The sequence below is a fragment of the Crinia signifera genome, unplaced genomic scaffold (assembly GCF_055691185.1).
Source record: "Crinia signifera unplaced genomic scaffold, ASM5569118v1 HAP2_SCAFFOLD_144, whole genome shotgun sequence".
Classification (NCBI taxonomy): domain Eukaryota; kingdom Metazoa; phylum Chordata; class Amphibia; order Anura; family Myobatrachidae; genus Crinia; species Crinia signifera.
Window position 1 is genome coordinate 35,752 of NW_028142037.1, and position 9,393 is coordinate 45,144.

At 46.9% G+C, this 9,393-nt stretch overlaps 1 long non-coding RNA gene across 1 annotated transcript; it reads right to left on the reverse strand.

The window, feature by feature from the left end:
- Window positions 1-449: 449 nt before the first annotated feature.
- On the reverse strand, window positions 450-2,436 carry LOC146053279 (uncharacterized). Its single transcript, XR_014467718.1, has 2 exons — window positions 2,003-2,436; window positions 450-717 (listed from the first exon to the last, which is right to left on the reverse strand). It is a non-coding gene; the product is annotated as an uncharacterized LOC146053279 (long non-coding RNA).
- Between the last annotated feature and the right edge of the window lie 6,957 nt (window positions 2,437-9,393).

Genomic DNA, 9,393 nt, shown 5'->3' on the forward strand with positions numbered 1-9,393 from the left:
GTACTCGCCCAAAGCCCTTATACACGTACCGAAGAAACAAATCCCATCACACGTATATAGCAACCCCTTGTTTCAGGATATGCATAGTGCATGGCACTTCATATGCTCTAAGATTGACCTAGACCCACTGTCTACGGAATGGATACCTATATGTGGCAATCCACTGTTCCCTCCGGGAATAAATAACCCAATTTTCAAGAGACTTGAGCGCAAGTCTCAAAAAACTAAATATACCCGGTGTTTGACCCAGGAGGAAAGACTTTATCGTTTACCACTCTTAAGGACAAATTTGGGCTACCAAATAATGCTCTTCCCAATAATCCAAATTCAACACTTCGTGCAATCTTTACCAACCCAAAATATTATGTCATCATCCCATTCCCTGCTCCACACTTGGGTGAATAAAATCCAGACCGACACCTTTAAATCAAAACTCATTTACACAGAGATGCAGAAGAATCCTTTATTTGTATTACAAGAAAAGACGAGGGATTCGTGGGTGCAAGACATCCCATCCCTACAAGTATCTGATATATTCAAGTACTATGAATCATCTATGAAAACTCTCCAATCTTCAGCCTTGCAAGAGACACATTAGAAGACCATTCATGGAGCTTTCTTGTTGCAGAGACAGCGAAGCTACTTTGACCCCAATGAGACGGAAAGAGGTCTCAAATGTGGCTATTATTCTGCATCTCTGTTCCATAACTTCTGGGACTGTGGGTACATAAAAAAGTTTTGGTTCAAGATTATACACTATATACAGAAGAACTTTTCCTAAAAAGTTAAACTTCAACCCATACCAGTAATATTCCTAAATTTTGACACATGGCAACTAAATAATAGCCAAAGACAACTCATACCATTTCTGACAATTTTGTTTACAGTGGCAAAAAAGGCAATATAGAAGTCTTGGATCACCAACCATAAACCAAACTTACCAGATGTGGAAGAATTATTAAATAGTTATAGGACTAGACAGATATAACAATATACAATCCATTCAATCGCTAAAGAAATCTTTCTTGAGGAAGTGGGAAGCATACATCAGAACTAAAACCTTGGCCACTCAAAATTCTAGAATCCCTTGACCTCCACCCGGTTATAGAATGATTAGACCCATGGAAACTGTTATGATCTGGGGGGGCAACACAGAATTGTTATAAAAATGTGTACTAATTGCTATGTTGTTATGTTCATACTTTAAAGGCTATACCCTCTATTCAGAGGAACACCCAATAATCAGTATTACCTTCCCAAACCTGCGGATCGCATATGTTAATCTTTCATCTGATATGGTAATTATTGTACTTAGACAAGTGGTATAATATGACGGTACAGACCGCATTGCCTCCTGTTACTAAACTGCGTTTTCCGAACCTCCCCTCCCCCCCCCCCCCTCTTTCACGTCCCCTTTTATTACTCTTTGTTGAATATAAATTTTATTTAGGAACCGTTCAGTCTATATAATATTTAAAATACTGCATGAGGAGAAGAGGTTAAGTTTATAAAAGGTTACTGAGAATGTTGCATATCCATAAAGCCAGCAGGCTGGCAAATTGCTACTCCTTTTTACATCATTGTTTAATTGTATGTACGCTCTCACTCATTCCCTCCCAAGTTGTCATACTTTTTGATTGTCGGTTCACTACTGTAAGTGACAAAATTTATGTTGTGATTTAATGTAAAACCAACCAAATAAAAATATTTAAGAAAAAACAACAGATTATAGGACTGAAACCAGCAGGTAGGCAGTTTATAGTGCATGAGGTCAAACTTTCGGTTTTATGATCAAGAGAGTCATACAATACATTGGATAATAAGGAAAAACTGGACATAGGACTGTAACAACCAGAAAAGCAGCTTAAAAGCAATATTACTTATGGCACTACATAACATAGTTTTAGAGACCTTCTAAATAACAAGATTTTAAATGAAAGCAAGCTAAAAATTGGATGGGTTATGGTATGCAGGGCTAGTATTCTTAAATGGAAATATTTACCTGTGCTTTGAAATTCATAAACTTCTGTTCCAGCATCTTCAGAGACACTGCACTGCATCCTGAAGACCTCTTGTACGTCCACCAACAAGCCTTACATTATATCCAGTGTTAGAAGACATTTGCTTTCTCTTGGCCAATGGATACCCAAAAACCTCAATATTCAATTGAGTAGCTGCCCTAGTGAGAAGTGGAAACAATAAAAATTAAACAATACCAATGACACGTTTTATACTGATTAAGCACCCTACAGGAAGTTAGAGAACTGGATATACACTGAGTGGCCAAATTATTGACACTTATATGCAGATCGGCCATAACTTCAAGTTGTTGCTGCTAGAGGGCCAGATAGCTATAATAAAGGGAATGCAGGACAAACGAAGCATCAATTGCACGGTGTTGCTTGCAAAGAAATGGGTAAAAACGTGAATAACCGAGTTTGAACACGGAATGATTGTAGGCGCTTGAACCGTTAGAACCAGTTTCAGCAAAACAGCTGCACTTGTACTTCAAAGCAGCAGTTATTAATGTTTACAGAGAGTAGACTACCAAGCAGAAAACCTGGTCTCATCGTCAGGCTTGTGGTCGTCACAAACTACTGAATCTGTCCAGTCCAACAGAAGAGCAACATGACATCAAATTGCGGAAATCTTGATCAAGGAGCAACTGTGAAGGTCTCTGAACGAAACTTAGCCGTATAGGATATGGAAGCCGATGACCTGTTCGAAAGCCTCTACTGTCTGTCTTGAACAAGAGCAGACGTCTCCAGTTCATAAGAATTGGACAGTAGACAGCTGGTAAAGGTTCATGTGGTCCGATGAAAAGTGTTTTCAATTACACCATGCAGATGGCAGGGTGCGAGTATGGAGAATACAGCACAAAAGCATGGACCCCAACTGCATTTCCACAACACTTCAAGTGGGTAGAGACAATCTTATGGTTTGGGGGGATGTTTTCTTGGCATTGGTTGGGTCATTTGATTCCTGTGGAACAACGTCTGAATGACCAAGGGTATTTGAGTGTTATCGCAGATCAAGTACATCCTGTTATGTTAATGGGGTATCCTGCTGCAAGAGTTTTCTGAGGTGGCTACTTCAGAAATAGTTGTAATTCCATTGGGTGTTACACCCGGACATTGTACCATGATAAAATTGAGAATGGCTGTAAGATATCTTTTTGAGTTGAGATGGGGTGGGAAAGGATGAAGTTTTCCACGTGTTGTAGAACTGCAGGGAAAGTTTATCATTATAGGAGGTCATGGTGGACTGTTTTTCCAACTAGAGAAGGTTGTAACAGTTCATTGAGGGTAGGAGGGTTTTTGGAGGTCCAGTGAATTAGGATGAGTTTTTTTAGAGATTGTTAAAATTCTAATAAGGAATGGTTGTGGAAGCCTCTGTCTGTAGATTCCCCGAAAAAAAGTGTAAGAAAACATAAGCAAGAAGGTCGAATAAGCAGCTTATTGATGAATGAGGTGACCTTATGCCAGAAACGTTTTATTTTTCCACAATGCTGGAAGGTAGCTGAAGAGTGATGGCATTTCTGACAAGTACCTGTTTCCTCTAATACAAAGTGCTTTCTTTGAGCCAGAGATATGTACGCCCTATGGAGAAAGCAGAAGGGTACCTCCTGAAGATATGCAGATTCGAGGTGTTGTAGGCCATATCGTAGTTCTTTCATAAATAGGTCATTTCTGTTATGTGAGGAATAAATGGAGTCCAAGGTGTTATAAAATTAGTCCATGTAGTGGTAGCAGCAGTATCTATCAATTGAGAGTAAAGAATCTTGGTATGATACCGTTTGGTAAGTAGCAGCCTCAACTGAGTGTTTATAGGATCAGGCGAACTCTGAAAATATCCCGGTTTGTGGAGAGACAAAACATGACAACGTAACTGCAGGTACATGTAAAATTGTTGAGAAGAGATTGTAAATTGCTCTTGGAGAGCAGAGAATGGATACAGATGTCCCCCAGGATCAAAGACATTGGATAGAACATCAAGACCGTTTTCCTTCCAGTGGTAGAAAGTTAATAGAGAATGGGGGGGAGGGGGATAACACAGGGTTACCCCAGACATGGACATATGGAGAACTATGATGATTCCGATGTAATTTTATGTTTAAAGAGAGCCATGTGGCATATGTGTCTCTGAACATGATGTTAGGTTTAAAGTCAGTGGGAATGCTACGGAGATCAGAATGTAGAAGGCCAGCAGGAGAGTATGGGTAAAAGAGGGCTTGGTCCCAAATTAGTTTTATTATCACAGGAACACTGGAAGCTGGGTTTGACACAAAAAGCAGCATATCATCTGCAAAGAGAGATACCTTAAGGAATTGGAAAGTGCAGTTCATCTGATATGGTATCAGATTCCTCATACCACCTCTACTAACAGAGTCCATGTCAAGAAGAATCCATGCAGTATTAAGGACAAAAGGTGGCCCAACATTGTATTGAGGGCATGGCTACTCAGTGTATAGTAAATAAACCTGGACTGTATCTTAAAAACTTTTGTATTCGGATTAAGTAAAGCAAGCTAAACACAGTACTGAAGCCGCCAGGATGGCAGCTTACAGCACAACACCACAAAGCATGATGCCTTATGATCAAGGACTGAAAACCGTATACTATTAGTATTTGCTCTAAGCAAAAAAATTGCTTAGAGCATATATAAAGTTAATGGTCCAAGGGACCTTTAACTTTATAAAGATAAGTACTACTTTGTGACTATCCCATCACATATTATGCTTTTAAGCTAACCCACCCCCCTATTGTACAAGGCCTGTTAGGGTGTCAGAAGCAAGAGTGAGTGGTGTGAGAGACAGGTGTCAGAAAGAGCAAAAGAGGAGCTAGAAAGTGGGAGAGGGGTGGTCAGGGAAAGAGCTTTGTGGAATAAGAGGTAATGAGAGAATGAGAGGTGCAAGAGAAAGCGTTCTGATAGAGAAAGGGGGATGAGGAAGAGAAGGATTGCGAGCAGGAGTAACAATGTCAAAGACAGACTGGATCAAGAGTCAGTGTCAGAGAGAGGAGGGGAGAGTGGGGGTGTCACATAGACAATGAAAGAGTATGTCATAGAGAAAGGGGTTAGACAGAGAGAGGATGTCAGAGAGCTAGAGAGATGATGCCGTGGAGAGGAGGGTGGTAGAGCAAGGGAGAGACTGCCAGAGAGAGAGGAAAGAGGGGAAACTGGAGTAGAGAGGGGAGAAAGACCAGGGGCTGAGAGAGATGAGTGGCGAGATGGAGTAAGAGTGAGGGTTGAAAGAAGGGGCAAGGGGGAAGAGAGGACGGGAGTGGAGTACAAGGGTAGAGAAAGGATAGACAGCAGCTAAGAGAGTGGGTGACAGACAGTGGGTGGGGGCAGAGCATGGGAGAGAGAAAGGGGGGCCTGGGACAGAGCAAAAGAGGAAGGACAGGGTGGGGGCGAGAGGGTGAGCCAACAGGAGATGAGAGAAGTTAAGGAAACAGTGAGGTGATGGCGCTAAGCTGGCAGGTGTGAGACGATGGGGCGGGAGGGTGAGGTGACTAGGGGTGAGAGGGGGCGAGGTGAAGGGGTGATTCCACAGGGAGCGAGAGGAACTTTGTGGAATAAGAGGTAATGAGAGAACGAAAGGTGCCAGAGAAAGCGTTCTGATAGAGAAAGGGGGACAAGGAAGAGAAGGGTTGCGAGTAGGAGTAAGAATGTCAGGGAGAGAATAGAGGAAGAGCCAATGTCAGAGAGAAAGGGGGAGTGGAGATGTCACAAAGACAACAAAAGAGTACATCGTGGTGAGAGAGGGGGTAGACAGAGAGAGAGAGAGAGAGAGAGAGAGGGTGTCAAGGAGAGAGCTAGAGAGACGATGCCATGGAGAGGAGGGTGGTAGAGCAAGGGAGAGACTGCCAGAGAGGGAGGAAAGAGGGGAAACTGGAGTAGAGAGGGGAGAAAGACCAGGAGCTGAGAGAGATGAGTGGCGAGATGGAGTAAGAGTGAGGGTTGAAAGAAGGGGCAGGGGAAATAGAGCAGGGCAGGGGGGGTACAAGGGGAGAGAAAGGACAGACAGCAGCTGAGAGAGAGGGTGACAGACAGGTGGTGGGGGCAGAGTATAGGAGAGAGAAAGGGGATTGGGACAGAGCAAAAGAGCAAAGACAGCGAGAGGGTGAGCCAACAGGAGGCAAAAGGGGTTAAGGCAACAGTGAGGCAACGGTGCTAAGCTGGTGTGAGTGAGACGGTGGGGTGAGAGGGTGAGGTGACTAGGGGTGAGGGGGTGGGGTGATGGGGTGATTGCACAGGGGGCAAGAGTAGCTTTGTGGAGAAAGAGGTAATGAGAGAATGAGAGGTGCAAGAGAAAGTGTTCCGATAGAGAAAGGGGGATGAGGAAGAGAAGGGCTGCGAGGAGGAGTAAAAATGTCAGGGAGAGACTGAAGCAAGTGTTAGTGTCAAAGAGAGAAGGGGGGAGTGGTAGTGTTGCAAAGACAATGAAAGAGCGTGTTGCGGAGAGAAAGAGGGTAGACAGAGAGAGAGGGTGTCAAGGAGAGAGCTAGAGAGATGATGCTGGGGAGAGGAGGGCGATAGTACAAGGGAAAGACTGCCAGAGAGGGAGGAAAGAGCGGAAACTGGAGTACAGAGGGGAGAAAGACCAGGGGCTGAGAGAGATGAGTGGCAAGATGGAGTAAGAGTGAGGGTTGAAAGAAGGGGCAGGGGGAACAAAGCAGGGCAGTGGGGTACAAGGGGAGAGAAAGGATAGACAGCAGCTGAGAGAGAGAGTGACAGACAGGGGGCGGGGGCAAAGCATGGGAGAGAGAAAGGGGGTCCTGGGACAGAGCAGAAGAGGAAAGACAGGGAGAGGGTGAGCCAACACGAGGCGAGAGTGGTTGAGGCAACAGTGAGGCGACGGGGCTAAGCTGGCGGGGGGTGAGACTATGGGGCGAGAGGGTGAGGTGACTAGAGATGAGAGGGGGTGAGGTGATGGGGTGATTGCACAGGGAGCAAGAGGAGCTTTGTGGAGAAAGAGGTAATGAGAGAACGTGAGGTGCAAGAGAAAGCGTTCCGATAGAGAAAAGGGGATGAGGAAGAGAAGGGTTGCGAGCAAGAGTAAGACTGTCAGGGAGAGACTGGAGCAAGTGTCAGTGTCAAAGAGAGAAGGGGGGAGTGGAAGCGTTGCAAAGACAACGAAAGAGCATGTCGTAGAGAGAAAGAGGGTAGACAGAGAGAGAGGGTGTCAAGGAGAGAGCTAGAGAGATGATGCCGGGGAGAGGAGGGTGGTAGAGCAAGGGAGAGACTGCCAGAGAGGGAGGAAAGAGGGGAAACTGGAGTAGAGAGGAGAGAAAGACCAGGGGCTGAGAGAGATGAGTGGCAAGATGGAGCAAGAGTGAGGGTTGAAAGAAGGGGCAGGGGGAATAGAGCAGGGCAGGTGGGTACAAGGGGAGAGAAAGGATAGACAGCAGCTGAGAGAGAGGGTAACAGAAAGGAGGTGGGGACAGAGCATGGGAGGGAAAAAGGGGCCAGAGGTAGAGCAAAAGAGGAGAGACAGGGTGGGGGCGAGAGGGTGAGCCAACAGGAGGCGAGAGTGGTTGAGGCAACAGTGAGGCGACGGGGCTAAGCTGGCGGGGGTGAGCCGATGGGGCGATAGGGTGAAGTGACTAGGGGTGAGAGGGGATGGGGTGACAGGGTGATTGAACAGGGAGTGAGAGGAGCTTTGTGGAGAAAGGAGGTAATGGGAGAACGAGAGGTGCAAGAGAAAGCGTTCCGATAGAGGAAGGGGGATGAGGAAGAGAAGGGGTTGCGAGCAAGAGTAAGACTGTCAGGGAGAAACTGGAGCAAGTGTAAGTGTCAGAGAGAAAAGGGGGGAGTGGAAGTGTTGCAAAGACAACGAAAGAGCATGTCGCAGAGAGAAAGAGGGTAGACAGAGAGATGGTGTCAAGGAGAGAGCTAGAGAGATGATGCCGGGGAAAGGAGGGTGATAGTACAAGGGAGAGACTGCCAGAGAGGGAGGAAAGGGGAAACTGGAGTAGAGAAGGAAAAAAGACCAGGTGCTGAGAGAGATGAGTGGCGAGATGGAGTAAGAGTGAGGGTTGAAAGAAGGGGCAGGGGGAATAGAGCAGGGCAGGGGGGAACAAGGCGAGAGAAAGGATAGACAGCAGATGAGAGAGAGGGTAACAGAAAGGAGGTGGGGACAGAGCATGGGTGAGAGAAAGGGGCTTGGGACAGAGTGAAAGAGTAAAGACAGGGTGGGGGCGAGAGGGGGTGAGTCAACATCAGTGAGAGGGCTTGAGGTAACAGTGAGGCAACAGGTGTAAGCTGAGAGGGGTGAGGTGACTAGGGAGAGACCCTCACTTTCTCGCCCCATCGTCTCACCCCTGTCAGCTTACCCCCGTTGCCTCACTGTTACCTCAAGCCCTCTCACTGATGTTGACTCACCCCCTCTCGCCCCCACCCTGTCTTTACTCTTTCACTCTGTCCCAAGCCCCTTTCTCTCACCCATGCTCTGTCCCCAACCCTGGTCGGTCAGCCTCTCTCTCATCTGCTGTCTATCCTTTCTCTCCCCTTGTACCCCCCTGCCCTGCTCTATTCCCCCTGCCCCTTCTTTCAACCCTCACTCTTACTCCATCTGGCCACTCATCTCTCTCAGCACCTGGTCTTTCTCCCCCTCTACTCAAGTTTCCCCACTTTCCTCCCTCTCTGGCAGTCTCTCCCTTGTACTATCACCCTCCTTTCCCCGGCATCATCTCTCTAGCTCTCTCCTGGACACCATCTCTCTGTCTACCCTCTTTCTCTCTGCGACATGCTCTTTCGTTGTCTTTGCAACACTTCCACCCCCCCCTTTTCGCTCTGACACTGACACTTGCTCCAGTCTCTCCCTGACAGTCTTACTCTAGCTCGCAACCCCTGCTCTTCCTCATCCCCCTTCCTCTATCGGAACGCTTTCTCTTGCACCTCTCGTTCTCCCATTACCTCCTTTCTCCACAAAGCTCCTCTCACTCCCTGTGCAATCACCCTGTCACCCCATCCCCTCTCACCCCTAGTCACTTCACCCTCTCGCCCCAACGTCTCACCCCCGCCAGCTTAGCACCGTCGCCTCACTGTTGCCTTACCCCCTCACACTTCCTGTTGACTCACCCTCTCCCCGTCTTTCCTCTTTTACTCTGTCCCAGTACCCCATTTCTCTCTCCCATACTCTGCCCCCACCACCTGTCTGTCACCCGCTCTCTCAGCTGCTGTCTATCCTTTCTCTCCCCTTGCATCCCCTGCCCTGCTCTATTCCCCCTGCCCCTTCTTTCAACCCTCACTCTTACTCCATCTGGCCACTCATCTCTCTCAGCCCCTGGTCTTTCTCTCCTCTCTACTCCAGTTTCCCCTCTTTCCTCCCTCTCTGGCAGACTCTCCCTTGCTCTACCACCCTCCTCTCCCCGGCATAATCTCTCTAGC